This window comes from Glycine soja, chromosome 6 (assembly GCF_004193775.1).
Source record: "Glycine soja cultivar W05 chromosome 6, ASM419377v2, whole genome shotgun sequence".
Taxonomy (NCBI): domain Eukaryota; kingdom Viridiplantae; phylum Streptophyta; class Magnoliopsida; order Fabales; family Fabaceae; genus Glycine; species Glycine soja.
Window position 1 is genome coordinate 30,390,071 of NC_041007.1, and position 16,374 is coordinate 30,406,444.

The window sequence follows — 16,374 nt, forward strand, 5'->3', positions numbered from 1 at the left end:
TTTCCCATTAAGCGTTTCCCCTGTTTCAGTCTTGGGTGTTTTGCTGTGAAGAGTGTGCTTGCGGCAAAAACAGAGTAGTAGTTGAAATCAATTAGAGACGGATTTTAGCGACCACCCATGCTGAATTATTTGAGATTTTTTGTTTTAGTAGCTAGGGTTGTTATTTTTGGCTGAATTTTTTTGTGGTAACTTCTTTTGATCCATATTGTGTGGGAAAAAATAGCTAGAGCCTTTAGTTTGGTCAGATTTGAAAGTTCCAAAAAACTAGCAAATTTTGTGTTTGTCAAAACTTCAAACGGCCATAACTTTTGCTCCGGTTATCAGAATCGCAATTATTATATATGCATTTGGGGTAGAAAAAAATTTCCTACGCCTTGGCAGCCGGCTAGGCCGGCTGAGCTCTCCATCGTCCATAAAAAAGCGATTCTGTCAAAAGTTTTTTATTTTTCAAGTTTTATTCACTTATTTTTCTTAACCTACCATTTTTAGCTTTCATAGTTAGACTTTGAATTTTTGTCTGAACTTTTTTGTGCTATCTTCTCATCATTTTATAGGGTTGCTCACAAAATTTCAAGTCATTTGGATATCATTTGAGGGTAGATGTAGTTCAAACCTACACCTTTATTTACATGACAAGGCAACTAGTTGTGTGCATGCTGAATGTAGTGTATGACTATAGGCAATCCATCTGACTTACAACCCTTTGATCCTGAGATAGATAGGACATTTAATAGATTAGTTAGGCATCATTTTATACCTTTTGATCATTCTGAGCATTCCATAACTGGTGAATCTGTGCATTCTGTTATTGGTAATTTTGAACATCCTGATCTTGAGCATTATAATTTTGAGCATTCTGATTCTGAGCATTCTGATTTTGCACATTCTGAGAACATGGCACAACCTCCACCTCGTGAGACGACTCTAAGGGAAATGGCTGCACCTGATTTCACCTACGAAAGCTTGTGCATCCAATACCCCGATGAGGATGTCCCATATGTTCTTAAAACTGGACTGATTCATTTGCTTCCAAAGTTTCATGGCCTTGCAGGTGAAGACCCTCACAAACATTTGAAAGAATTTCACATTGTCTGCTCCACCATGAAACCCCCAGATGTCCAAGAGGATCACATATTTCTGAAGGCTTTTCCTCATTCATTAGAGGGAGTGGCAAAGGACTGGCTGTATTACCTTGCTCCAAGGTCCATCACGAGCTGGGATGACCTTAAGAGAGTATTCTTAGAAAATTTTTTCCCTGCTTCCAGGACCACAGCCATCAGGAAGGATATCTCAGGTATTAGACAACTCAGTGGAGAGAGCCTGTATGAGTACTGGGAGAGATTTAAGAAACTATGTGTCAGTTGCCCCCACCATCAGATTTCAGAACAGCTTCTTCTCCAATATTTTTATGAAGGACTCAGTAATATGGAGAGAAGTATGATAGATGCTGCCAGTGGTGGAGCCCTTGGAGACATGACTCCTACTGAAGCCAAAAATTTAATTGAGAAGATGGCCTCCAACTCCCAGCAATTTAGCGCCAGAAATGATGCCATAGTCATTAGAAGAGTGCATGAGGTAGCTACAAACCCATCTGCATCATCTGAAACTAAGAAGCTTGAAGGCAAACTGGATGCATTGGTTAACTTGGTAACCCAGCTGGCCTTGAATCAGAAATCTATACCTGTCACAAGGGTTTGTGGTTTGTGCTCCTCTGCTGACCACCATACAGACCTTTGCCCTTCCATGCAGCAACCTGGAGCAATTGAGCAACCTGAAGCTTATGCTGCAAATATTTACAATAGACCTCCTCAACCTCAGCAGCAAAATCAACCACAGCAGAGCAATTATGACCTCTCCAACAACAGATACAATCCTGGATGGAGGAATCACCCTAACCTCAGATGGTCCAGCCCTCAGCAACAACAACAGCAGTCTGCTCCTTCCTTCCAAAATGCTGCTGGCCCAAGCAGACCATACATTCCTCCACCAATCCAACAACAGCAACAACCCCAGAAACAGCCAACAGTTGAGGCCCCTCCACAACCTTCCCTCAAAGAACTTGTGAGGCAAATGACTATGCAGAACATGCAGTTTCAGCAAGAGACAAGAGCCTCCATTCAGAGCTTAACCAATTAGATGGGACAATTGGCTACCCTATTGAATCAACAATAGTCCTAGAATTCTGACAAGCTGCCTTCTCAAGCTGTCCAAAATCCCAAAAATGTCAGTGCCATTTCATTGAGGTCGGGAAATCAGTGTCAAGGACCTCAACCCGTAGCATCTTCCTCATCTGCAAATGAACCTGCCAAACTTCACTCTACTCCAGAAAAAGGTGATGACAAAAATTTACCTAACAATTTCTATGCAGGTGAATCTTCTTCCACAGGTAATTCTGATTTGCAGAAGCAGCACATTCCCCCTCTTCCATTCCCTCCAAGAGCAGTTTCCAACAAAAAAATGGAAGAGGCAGAGAAAGAGATCTTGGAAACATTTAGAAAAGTAGAGGTAAACATACCTCTGTTGGATGCAATAAAGCAAATTCCAAGATATGCCAAATTCTTGAAGGAGCTGTGCACTAATAAGCGGAAGCTTAAAGGAAGTGAATGGATTAGCATGGGCAGAAATGTCTCCGCATTGATTGGTAAATATGTTCCTCAAATTCCTGAAAAATGCAAAGATCCAGGTACATTCAGCATACCTTGTATCATAGGGAATAGTAAGTTTGACAATGCCATGCTAGATTTAGGAGCTTCTGTTAGTGTTATGCCTCTGTCTATTTTTAATTCTCTATCTCTAGGCCCCTTGCAGTCAACTGATGTGGTAATTCATTTAGCTAATAGAAGTGTTGCCTACCCTGTTGGTTTCATAGAAGATGTCTTAGTTAGAGTTGGTGAACTGATTTTACCTGTTGATTTTTATATTTTGAATACGGAAGATGGATTTTCTCAAGGATCAGTTCCCATCATTCTAGGCAGACCCTTTATGAAAACTGCTAGAACTAAGATAGATGTTTATGCAGGCACACTGTCCATGGAGTTTGGTGATATAACTGTTCATTTTAATATTCTGGATGCTATGAAATACCCATATGAAGATCTTTCTGTATTTCGTGCTGAAATAATTGACCATGTTGTTGATCAATACATGACTGATCTTTATTCTAATCTGCATGCCTCTCACTCTTCATGCATTGAGTCTGAAATTGTACTTGATCATATGTCTGAATTTGATGCTGAGAGTGAATCTGAGAGTGATATTGATTGCATGCCTGGTGGTGGTGTTTTACCTCTTGAGATTGATTTTATAGAGTCAGATAGGACTAACCATGTTTCAGGAAGTACACATACCTCTGACTTTCTTTATGAGGTAAAGGCTGAGAAACCATCCCCTTCTACCACTGTCCAGCCGACCACACCAGAATTGAAGCCTCTGCCATCAAATTTAAAATACGTTTACTTGGATGATAGCAAGAGTTTTCCAGTGATTATATCTGCCTCCCTTGCTGATGAGCAAGAGGAGAAGTTGTTGTCAGTTCTCAAGAAGCATAAGAAGGCTATAGGCTGGACCCTGGCATACATTCCTGGTATTAGCCCATCCACATGTATGCATCGAATAAATTTAGAAGATGGAGCTAAACCAGTAAGACAACCACAGAGAAGACTCAACCCGGTGATTCTTGATGTAGTGAAGAAGGAGATAACCAACCTTTTGCAAGTTGGAATCATTTATCCTATCTCCGATAGCCAATGGGTGAGTCCCGTCCAGGTAGTCCCGAAGAAGACTGGCCTCACAGTGATCAGAAATGAGAAGGAGGAGCTGATTCCTACTCGGGTGCAGAACAGGTGGAGAGTCTGCATTGACTATAGGAGGCTGAACCAGGTTACCAAAAAGGACCATTTTCCCCTGCCATTCATTGACCAGATGCTTGAACGCCTGGCAGGTAAATCCCACTACTGTTTCCTTGATGGTTTTTCTGGTTATATGCAAATTACTATTGCTCCTGAGGATCAGGAAAAGACCACATTCACCTGCCCCTTCGGCACTTTTGCTTATAGGAGGATGCCTTTCGGCCTGTGCAATGCCCCTGGTACCTTCCAGCGGTGCATGATTAGTATTTTCAGTGATTTTTTAGAAAATTGCATAGAGGTGTTTATGGATGATTTCACTGTATATGGATCCTCTTTTGATGGTTGTTTGAATAGTTTGGAAAAAGTTTTGAATAGATGCATTGAAACTAACCTTGTTCTAAATTTTGAAAAATGTCATTTTATGGTTGAGCAAGGTATAGTTTTAGGCCACATTACTTCCAATAAGTGTATTGAAGTAGATCCTGCAAAAATTTCTGTTATTTCACAATTGCCTTACCCCTCTTGTGTGCGAGAGGTGCGATCTTTTCTTGGTCATGCAGGATTCTACAGGCGCTGTATAAGGGATTTTAGCAAAGTAGCCCTTCCATTGTCCAACTTGTTGCAAAAGGAGGTGGAGTTTGACTTTAATGACAGATGCAAAGAGGCTTTTGATTGCCCAATCATGCAATCTTTGATGCAATCCTACCCCCCAAGGGCATTGGATAGAAAACTCTAAAAAAAGATTGGGCTAGAGATGCAGGAGAAGGCCCTAGGATTCTCATGAGCCTTAGAGTAGATTTTGGGCCCATGGGCTAAGTATGAACCCACTTTTCTTTGTAAATATTAGAATATGTTTTCCTTCTTTTGGGCCCATTGTCCTTCCCATGGAAGTATGAGAGGTTAATTTTAGCCTCTTGATGCTTTCTTTCCTTTTCTCTCCTATAGAAGTAAGGCCTAGGATGTGACCTATGCCTTCCACTATAATAGTCACTGAGTTCTTCACTCAGGCTCTTGCAGGAGTCATGACTACTATACGAGACATGTTTTTCTTTTCTTAACTCTTTTAGTATTTTCCTTCTTTATTTTTCCTTTATTTGGTCCCTCTCATTTTGATTTATTTCTACCCTCCCTTTTCCTTTTACTTTTCTTTCTAGTTTTTCTTTCCATAACTTGAGGGAACTCAACTCATCAAATATTCTAGATAGAGGATCCTTATGACTAGTACCCTCACCATTAACACTAGATGAATGATGACTCATGTTGGTTCCTAAGTTGTGGTTCTTTCTTGTTGGGGGTATGCAAAAGATAAAAGCTAGGGTTCAAAAGAACTCAAGATAAGCGTGATAAGCTAGAAGAAAGTATTATGCAATAACAACATAAAATAGGCATGACTAGTAGAGAAAAATAAGCTATGAACGTAAGCAAGAATTTAAAGTGCAAGAAATGTAAACCAGGCGGATCCTAAGAGTGTTCAAATAACCAAATTTAATCCCAACAAAACACTCACTATCCTAAGGGAAAATTGACTAAAATTATTACACACAAATGGAAGTAGGGTAACCTTTTGGAGGCTCCCAACACACTTACAATGAAAGGCCTTTTATTTACAAAATTTGAAAGCAATGAAGGTAAACGTACAAGTGTCCAATTACAAGTAAGTTGTCAATTACAAAATTATAAAAGAAAGTCCTCAATTTTGGTGGTTGTTCTCTATTTGGTGTTTCACTCAATTTGGAGTGCTTCGTAGTCCAATAGCTCTTAAGGTGGTTGGCCCCTTGCTTCTTGTCTCAAATTCTTTAAGGGATGGCACCAATCCTCCTTTCCAATTCCCTATAAGGCAACTCACAAACAAGGAAACAAAGAGACAAACAATAAGCAAAGACCAAAAAATAAAATGAAAGCTAAACAAATAGATTTTTAACAAGACAAATTTTCGAGGATTATTCAACAATTAAAGCAATGAAAAGCATATAAAAGCAAGCTAGGACTCAAAGAGAAACCTAGAATGGCTCCAGAGTAGAGTAAAAGAAACTAAAAAAAGACTCAAGAAACCTCTAGTTTTTGCACTTGTTTTCACACTACTTTTCAATTGAAATTTCAAAACTAAGATTGGTCTAAAATAGACACTAATTACAGAACAAATTTTGAGCCAACACAACAAGCACACTTCCCTTTCACTTTTTTTTTCCTGGACACTGATTTTCCTGTCAACTTGTATGATTTTTCTTATTTTTTCCTTTTATCCATATCACATGGTTGTTTTTTCTAATTTTTTTCTAGACGCCTAGAGAATTAAGTAAATATTTCAGCTCAAACTTTGCAATGACCAATTCCTAGTAAGTTTTTTTTTTCTATTTTCTTTATAACTTATTATTTTTTTTATTTTGAATATGTCAGGGGGTGGTGAACATCAATTGGATGGGGCACAAAGATTCTTGTTGGATGCTCTCAATGCTTAAATGCAAAGACTATTGAGAGAGAACAACAAGGAGTTGTATGAAAGAAATGAGCGATTAGAGAATCATTAACATCATGAGGAAGAAAGGAGAAGAGGAAATGGTGGTGGTCCAAGGCCAAACCCAATTGAAGGAGTTAAGCTCAACATTCGTTCCTTTAAAGGCAAAAGTGATCCAGAGGATTATTTGGAGTGGGAGCTCAAGATAGAGCATATCTTCTCATGTAACACCTATGAGGAGGCCCAAAAAGTGAAGCTAGCAGTCGTGGAATTCTCGGATTATGCTCTTGTGTGGTGGAACAAATTGCAAAGGGAGAGAGCTAGAAATGAGGAGCCTTTGGTGGAAACATGGGTTGAGATGAAAAGGATCTCGAGGAAGCGGTATGTGCCGGCAAGCTATACTAGGGACTTAAAATTCAAACTTCAAAAGTTGTCCCAAGGTAGCAAAGACATTGAGGAATACTATAAAGAAATAGAGGTGCTCATGATTCAAGCCAAGATAGAAGAGGATGAAAAGGTAACTATGGCTAGATTTCTTAGTGGTTTAAATAATGATATCCATGATGTTGTTGAGTTGCAGGAATTTGTTGAAATGGAGGATTTGCTTCACAAAACAATCCAAGTAGAGCAACAATTGAAGAGGAAAGGTGTGGCCAAAAGGAGTTCCACTAATTATGGTTCTTCTAGTTCGAAGGACAAGAGTAAAGGGGCTGCTACCTCTAATCCACCACCTATACCATAAAAAATTCCTCCAAAATTCCAAGAACAATCCTAAAAAAAGAGCCGGGATGTGAAGTGTTTTTGGTGCCAAGGCTTGGGATATTATGCATATGAGTACCCTAACAAGAAAGCCATGATTCTTAGAGATGGAGAGTACATTAGTGAGTTCGAAGTTGAAAAGGGAGAAGAGAGTGAGGATGATGAGGTGGAAGTGAAGAAAACACCGGAGGGGGAATTGTTGATGATTAGGCGGTTACTTGGCCATCAATTGAAGTCTATGGAGGAAAGTCAAAGAGAAAACATTTTCCACACTAGATGTTTGATCAATGGTAAAGTTTTCATGGTGATCATTGATGGAGGGAGTTGTACCAATGTGGCAAGTGCAAGACTTGTGTCTAAATTGAATTTAGTCACAAAACCACATCCTAAGTCGTATAAGCTTCAATGGCTTAGTGAGGATGGAGAGGTGCAAGTAAGGAAGCAAGTGGAGTTGGATATTTCCATTGAAAAGTACAATGATAAGGTGCTTTGTGATGTTGTTACTATGGAGGCTAGCCACTTACTCTTGGGGAGACCATGGCAATTTAATAAGAGGGCTAATCATGATGGTTTCACCAACAATATCTCTTTCACGGATCAAGGCACAAAGATGTGCTCCAACCATTGAGTCCACAAGAAGTGTGTGAGGATCAAAGAAAAATGAGAGATAAAATTCTTCAAGAAAAGAGAGAAAAAGAAAAACAGAGCCAAACACTTGAGAGTTCAAAAAGTGAGGACAAAAAGAGGGAAACACAAGAGAGGAAAAAGATGAGTGAAACACTTGAAGTGAGGGAGAATTTTCTAGCTACAAAAGGAGAGGTCAAAGGGTTGTTTCATTCAAAACAGCCCCTATACTTGTTGATTTGCAAAAATTATGTTTTGACCACTAACACTTTTGAAAACTTTGAATTGTTTTCTCGTGTGAAAACTCTTTTGCAGGAATTTAATGTGTTTCCATCAAGTATTCCAAGTAGGTTGCCACCATTGAGGGGAATTGAGCATCAAATTGATCTCATGTCGGGAGCTTCTTTGCCTAATAGGCCAGCTTATAGGAGCAACCCTCAAGAGACCAAGGAGATCCAAAGACAAGTGGAAGAACTCATTGGTAAGGGATGGGTAAGAGATAGCATGAGTCCATGTGCTGTCCCGGTAATTTTGGTTCCAAAAAAAGATGGTTCTTGAAGGATGTGCTCCAATTGTAGAGCTTTAAACATTATTACTATTAAATATAGGTATCCAATACCTAGACTTAATGATTTTCTTGATGAATTGCATAGTGCTTATTTCTTTTCCAAAATTGATTTGAAAAGAGGTTACAATCAAATAAGGATTAAAGAAGGAGATGAATGGAAAACCGCTTTCAAAACTAAATATGGATTATATGAATGGTTAGTTATGCCTTTCAGTTTGACTAATGCACCAAGCACTTTTATGAGATTAATGAACCATGTTTTGAGAGAATTCATTGCTAAATTTATGGTGGTGTACTTTGATGATATCCTTGTTTATAACACAACCCTTGATTTGCATGTTGCACACTTAAAATTGGCGTTGTGTGTGCTTAGGAAGGATCAATTGTATGCTAACCTTGAAAAATGCATTTTTTGCAAAGACCATGTTGTGTTTTTTTGGTTTTGTAGTGAGTTCAAAAGGGGTTCAAGTTAAGGAAGAAAAGGTCAAGGCTATCCAAGAGTGGCCTACACCTAAAAATGTGACCGAGGTGAGAAGTTTTCATGGCCTAGCAAGTTTTTATAGGCGATTTGTGAAGGATTTTAGTACCTTGGCATGACCTTTGAATGAGGTAATTAAAAAAAATGTTGTTTTCAAATGGGGGGATAAACAAGAAGAAGCGTTCAATGCTCTTAAGCAAAAGTTAACCAATGCCCCCATACTTGCTCTACCAAAATTTTCAAAATCTTTTGAAATTGGATGTGATGCTTGAAATATTGGGATTGAGGCTGTATTGTTACAAGAAGTCCATCCAATTGCTTATTTTAGTGAAAAATTAAGTGGTCCTACCCTTAACTATTCTACTTATGATAAGGAGTTGTATGCCTTAGTGAGAGCGTTGAAAACATGGCAACACTATCTTTATCGCAATGAGTTTGTGATCCATAGTGACCATGAGTCCCTAAAATAGTTAAAGGGGCAAGGCAAGCTAAACAAAAGGCATGCCAAATGGGTGGAATTTCGTGAGCAATTTCCTTATGTTATTAAACATAAAAAAGGAAAAAGGAAATATTGTTGCGGATGCCATGTCAAGGAGGCACTTTTTGCTTTCTATGCTTGAAACAAAAATGATTGGATTTGATTGCTTGAAAGAAATGTATGAAGGAGATGAAACCTTTGGTGAAATCTTAAAAAATTTTGAAAAGTTTTCTAAAGATGGTTTTTATAGATATGAGGGCTACCTTTTCAAATAAAATAAATTATGTGTGCCCAAGTGTTCTACTAGAAACTTGCTTGTGTGTGAAGCCTATGAAGGTGGGTTGATGGGGCATTTTGGGGTCCAAAAGACCTTGGAAACATTGTGTCATACCCTAATTTCGTCCGGGGATTATTATTTGATGATATACAACCTTTGATTGGCCGCTTTGAGATACTTGGCACCCTTTGTTGCACGATATGTGAAGTCCCGAGACGTGCCGAAAATCAAAAGGAAGCAGGCTTACGCGATCTGTGAAAATTCCGTAAGGTGACGGAAATCGAAAGGAGGTGTTTTTCGTAATCCGTAAGTTTTCGTAACTTCTTCGAAAGCTAAAAAAGAGTAAATACATAATCCGTAAGGATTCGTAACCTTGCGGAAGGAAAATAAGTATCGTTACGAAATTCGTAAAGTTTCGTAATGTTACGGAAAAAGAATTACCAAAAAAGGTAAAGGGGGTGCATTTAGTAAAAAGGGGGGTACAAATAGCAATCAGGCCCACTTGGGGTTGCTTCTGGAGGAAGCAACCTTGCTCACCTAGGCGACCTGAGCTCGCCTGGACGAGCTGAGCTTGCCTGGGCGAGCTGGGTGGCAAGCTCCTCCCCTATTTTGCTATAAATAGGGGGAGGAGTGAAGAGAGAAGGGGTTCAGCCTTCTTGGCACTTCGTATTCTCTTAAATTTGTTGAGGAAAATTGTTTCTGTGAAGAAAATCCATGCCGAGGCGCTTCCGTAACATTTCCGTAACATTTCCGTGAGTAATTACGTGAAGATTTTCAACCGTTCTTCGACATTCATCGTTCGATCTTCGTTTTCTTCAGTCTTTAACTGGTAAGTACCCCAAACCGAGCTTTTCAATTCATTCTATGTACCCGTGGTGGTCCACATTTTGTTTCATGTATTTTTATTCTCGTTTTCATTTACTTTCCGTACCCCCTTTTGACGTGCTTCAGTCATTTATTTAATTCGTTTCTCGCCTAATCTAAAAATAAAATAAAATTCCACCGATCATTTAAATTGTATCATCCGTTAACTTCTGTTAAAATGAATTCCGACCGTTCGGTCGTGTCGTAACCACGTTGGAAATCAAAAAAGAGGTAAAATAATAATATAATAATCTAAAAAATATCTTTTAGTAAAATGAAGCACAAAAATCAATCGGACGTTTTTTCTTTGGGATTTCTCATTCTTAATTGAATTGACTAATAACTAAAGCGAAACTAAGGCTAAAATCAATTCGCCAAGTCAAGCTCGTCCACCAAAAAATCACTAAAAAAAGGGTTTGAAAGTTTTATCTCAGCTTTTTCTTACCAAGTTAAATGGATCATTTTTAAAGGCCCAACACCTTTAAGTGATCACCTTTCAAGTAAAAGAATCGCTTGATTCACCTTTAAAGAAAGAACTACGTAGGTCTGATTTCCTCATTGATGGAGGGTACGTAGGAGCAAGAGCCCCGCTTTTGTCGACCTCAAAAATAAAAAGAATAAAAGTTAAGATAACACAATTTCCACAATTCTAAAAAATAGGTTGTTGTCCTTTGAGACAAGCGTAAGAGGTGCTAATACCTTCCTCAAACGTAAATACAACTCCCGAATTTAGAATTTTCGTTTTGATCGGTTTCCTTCGGTTTTTCCGACGTTTTCCACAAATAAACGTTGGTGGTGACTCCGCGCATCTTTCCTCCTTTGGAAAGCGCACCCGTGAGCCTCGCCTCGCTCGCCCGCAAAAGGGCACGTTGCGACACATTGAAAGAGCATTTTTATTGGCCTAACATGAAGAAAGATGTGCAGAATTTTTGTGAGCGTTGTATCTTTTGCAAAAAGGCCAAGTCAAAGGTAATGCCTCATGGTTTGTGTTAGTTGTCTTATACGACTAACTTTTGTGTAGAAAACATTTTCCAAAACTTGTATAGTTTCCCCAATTTATAGTTATTTTGTAGATATTTGTAAATAAATCTTGTTTTATTGTTATAGCTATCTCTAGAGTATCTCCCATGTGATTTAATGATAAAATTTGCACAATTTCAGGTCAAAAGAGGCTAAAATCTTGAAGTGCTAAAGTGGCTGTTGCACTCAGCTCCATTTGGGCTCAGTGCGCATCCACCGCTAAGCGCAACTTCAGCGTGCTTAGCACGACAGAAGAATAAATATCAAGGCCGCGTGCTAAGTGCAAGATCCGCTCGCTAAGCACGACGGTTGTCTTTAGCCAGGCTCAGTGCATGACTGGCGCTAAGTGCGAGGGTGACTCTAAGTGAAATGTCACGGATTCAGAGCATATATAAAGCCTGTCTTGTGCAGAATTAGGGTACATACACACAATTTTTAGCAAGCAATACAGAATTCCAGAGCAAGGACACCGTAGTGCTAAATTTGAGATAAAAGCTCTAGAGGCAGCTAGAGGAATAGCTTTGCAGAGAAGCCTAGGGTTCATCAATTAGAGAGAGATTAGTGAGCTGTAGAGTGATTGTGAGGCGCTGAGAAGAGGAGGAGGGATCCCCCTTCTTGTGTAAGGAACAATTATTTTGTACTTTCAATCTCATTTGTGTTAGGGTTTTTCTGTAATGACTGACTAAACACCCTTGTTGGGGATTTCTAAGGAACAGCTGATGTAATTACTTTAATATCAAATTAATTGTGTTTTATGTGTTCAATGCTTAATTTCCGCATGCTCTTGGTCTGATCACCCATTTGTGTGTACAGTTAGGTGACTTTAGCATTGGGAAATGTATTGTTGCCTTAGAACTTGATAGAAGCAGGACTGAATAACTACATTACCAGGGATGGATTGTGGGTTTTGGTTTTCTAAATATGTTGTGATGATAATGCTGTTTAAGTTAAGCCTAGTCTTACAAGAGGGATCAACGGACGAAGCTTAGGTTAAATTAGTCTAAACTTATGAGGGATTGTGGTTTAGTATTTTAGGCTACAGCATAGAACCCAAGAACATGATCAATTAGAGAAATATCCTCATATGCATCAACTTGTTTGTTAGAAAGACCCAATGCTTTTTACCTATTGCTTTCAACTTTTACTTACTTGCATTTACTATTTTTACCATAAAAATAGTTTATTTCTGTTTTTAACCATCAATTATCAATGTTTGTTCCAACAATGCCTTACTTCTGAATAAAACTTTGTCTAATAAGCAAGTTCCTTGAGTTCGATACTCGGATCACTCCATTTTAATTTTAAATACTTGACGACCCGATGCGCTTTATGGTATTTCATTTCCATTGAATATATTTGTTGAAAATTGGAGAAAAGGGAACCATATGGGAAAATGAACATTTTGTATACCCGTTTACCAATTCCGGATTCTCCATGGATTGATTTATCAATGGACTCGGTTTTAGGGCTTCCTATAACAAGTAATGGTAAGGATTCCATATTTGTTGTTGTTGATAGGTTTTCTAAAATGGCTCATTTTATTCCTTGTAGAAAATTTAATGATGCTAATCATGTGGCGGATTTATTCTTCAAAGAAGTGGTGAAACTCCATGGATTACTAAGAAGCATTGTTAGTGATAGGGACTCCAAGTTCCTAAGCCATTTGTGGAGGATGGGGAAAGTTGGGTACTAAGTTACTATTTTCTACTACTTGTCACCCTTAAACAGATGGACAAATGAAGGTCATGAATAGGACTTTGGGTACCATGCTAAGGACCCTTTTGAAAAAGAATCTTAAAAATTGGGAAGTTAGCTTACCTCACATTGAATTTTCTTATAATAGGGTTGTGCATAGCACCACTAGTTGTTCTCCTTTTGAGGTTGTTTATGGTTTCAATTCACTAACTCCTCTTGATTTGTTGCCAATGCCTAATATTTCAGTTTTTAAGCATAAGGAAGGACAAGCCAAAGTGAACTATGTGAAAAACTCCATGAAAGAGTCTAGGCCAAAATTGAAAAGAGGAATGAGAGCTATGCTAGACAAGCCAACAAGGGGCGCAAAAAGGTTGTTTTCTAACCCGGATATTGGGTTTGAGTTCACATGAGAAAGGAGAGGTTTCCAGAGCAAAGGAAATCCAAGCTTCAACCAAGAGGGGATGGTCCATTTCAAGTACTTAAAAGGATAAATGACAATGCATACAAGATTGAATTGCCCAGTGAGTATAATGTGAGTACTACATTTAATGTCTTACTTAACTCTTTTTGATGCAGATGGAGAAGCTGATTTGAGGACAAATACTTTTGAAGAGGGAGAGAGTGATGTGGACATGGCAAGGACTAAGGGCAAGGAACCTTTAGAAGGACTTGGAGGACCTATGACAAGGGCTAGAATAAAGAAGGCTAAGGAAGCTCTTCAACAAGTGTTAACCATGCCATTTGAATTTAGGCCCAAGTTACAAGTGGAGAAGCTTCAGATTGTTAATTGTACCATGTTCCAAAAAGAGTAGAGGGTGCCACCTTTGTTGATTGGTTTTATTAGCATTTTGTTAGTTGAAATAAAGGCCCAAAATTGTGTTAAAGTGGCTGTCAATTCTCTTTGGATTTGCACCACCTATGGGCTTGTTTTAATTTGAAGAAATTAAGGTTTAATAAGGTGGAAACTCTAGGCTTGTCGCTGCCTCTTGGCTGACCAGGAGTTGTGTATTTTTCCACATGTTTTTGTGTCTTAATTCTAGTTTTAATTAGGTATAATGACACCATTAATTGTTGTGATTGTTGATATGACACCATCAATGCATGCACACACATGAAGATCACAAGGTGATTTGCCATTATTTTCTCCTATTTCTTAACCTTTTTTGCACCATTTTAAGTACTGATTAGTCTTAATTGTCAAATTAATTAGGCAATTGTATTATTTGGGCCCATTCAGCTAATTTGATGTTTTTAATCTAATTTTAGGAATTAATGAAGCATTGGGCTTGAATACAGAATTGGGCTTGGATTTGAAGAGGATAGACTATTTTATTCTACTAAATTAGATCTTATCTTATCTTATCTAGATATTATTTAGATTTGATCTCATCTAGATATTATTTCATCTAGATCTTATCTTATCTTATCTAGATTTGATTTGGTTTTATTTATGGGCTTGGATTTAAAACAAATTTGTAAGCTTTGGGCTGGAGAACTATATAATAGCACCAAGGTTCTAGTTTAGGTCTCTCTCTCTCTCTCTCTCTCTTCTCTCCTCTCTTTCCTCTTTCGTTTGGAGTTTTAGGCTTCTCTTCTTCTTTTAGACACTTTTTCATTTTGCAATTCCAATTGTTACTTTTCGTTTTAGCAATAAAATTTCGTTCTCTATTGATTAATGGAAGGCTAAGTCTCCAGTGTTGTTTTCTCTTGAGGATCAAGCACAGTTCTCTTTGAGGTTCTATTATTACTATTAAATTTTGTTCAATTTTTCCTCTTCACTAATTACTCTGAAATTATTGCTATTAATTAATGCATGCTTAGTGCTTGATTAATTGTCTCTGCGCTTAATTTACGTTCATGCTTAATGATCGTTCATGATTAATTGGTGTATGTGTTGCTTAATCACATAATGAATGCCTTATGTTAAATTTCGCTTAGTAATTTAATTTAGGGTGGGATTAAGTGGTTAAAGTGATAAAGGAAAAATTCTCGCAACCTAGGATAAGAGACTTGCTTGTGAATCAAGGGGAAGCAACATATTTTAATTCTGATATTTTTCTAATTCAATTTTACTCGCTATTTAATTTACAAAAGCAAACACCCCCCCCCCCCCCCAATTTGTTACTATTTCCTACTATCTGTTATGAACATTTGGTTTATCATTGCTCGTTGGAAAATGACCTAGGATCACTTCCTAGTTACTACATTTTAATGTTTATTTGATTCGGGTACGGCCTCGATCAAATTTGGCGCCGTTGCCGGGGAGCAGTGTCCAAAGGTTCGTAATAGCTAGTGTCGTGTTAGTGTTTAATTCTTTCGTGTTTTATGTTTAATTGTTAGTGTGTGTGTTAGTGTTGTTTAGTGTCTTGGTATTTTGTTTTGTGTGTGTTCTGTTTTAGTTTTTCTGTTAAGCGCTTCTCCTGTTTCAGTTTTGAGTGTTTTGTTGTGAATAGTGTTTTGCGACGGATTTAGCGACCACTTTTGCCTGCGGCAAAACAGAGAAGTAGTGGAAATCATGTAGCGACAGATTTTAGCGACCACCCTTGCTGAATTATTTGGGATTTTTTGTTTTAGTAGTTAGAGTCGTTATTTTTGGCTGAATTTTTTTGTGGTAACTTTTTTTAATCCATATTTTGCGGGAAAAATAGCTAGAGCCTTTAGTTTGGTCAGATTTGAAAGTTCCAAAAAAGTAGCAAATTTTATTTTTGTCAAAACTTCAAACGACCATAACTTTTGCTCCGGGTATCAGAATGACTATTATTGTATATGTATTTGGGGTAGAAAAAAATTTCCCATGCCATGGAAGCCTGCCATAGGTCTTCTTCTTCCAAAAATTGCAATTCTGTCAAAAGCTTTTTATTTTCCAAGTATTATTCTCTTATTTTTCTTAACTTATCATTTTTAGCTTATATAGTTAGACTTCGAAATTTCATTTGAAATTTTTTGTGCTATCTTCTCATCATTTTATAAGGTCGCTCACAAAATTTCAAGTCATTTGGATATCATTTAATGGTAGTTGTAGTTCAAACCTACACACTATTACTTGCATAAGAAGGCAACTAGTTTTGCATGTTGAATGTAGTGTATGACTAGAGGGAATCCATCTGACTTACAACCCTTTGATCCTGAGATAGATAGGACATTTCATAGATTAGTTAGACGACATTTAGTACCTTTTGAGCATCCTGAGCATTCTATTATCGATGATTTTGAGCATTATAGTTTTGAACATTCTGATTTTGTACATTCTGAGAACATGGCACAACCTCCTCCCCGTGAGAGGACTCTAAGGGAAATGGCTGCACCTG

At 38.0% G+C, this 16,374-nt stretch overlaps 1 non-coding gene across 1 annotated transcript; it reads right to left on the bottom strand.

The window, feature by feature from the left end:
* Nucleotides 1-1,272: 1,272 nt before the first annotated feature.
* LOC114417500 lies at nt 1,273-1,379 on the bottom strand. Its single transcript, XR_003667765.1, has one exon. It is a non-coding gene; the product is annotated as a small nucleolar RNA R71 (small nucleolar RNA).
* Nucleotides 1,380-16,374: the final 14,995 nt, after the last annotated feature.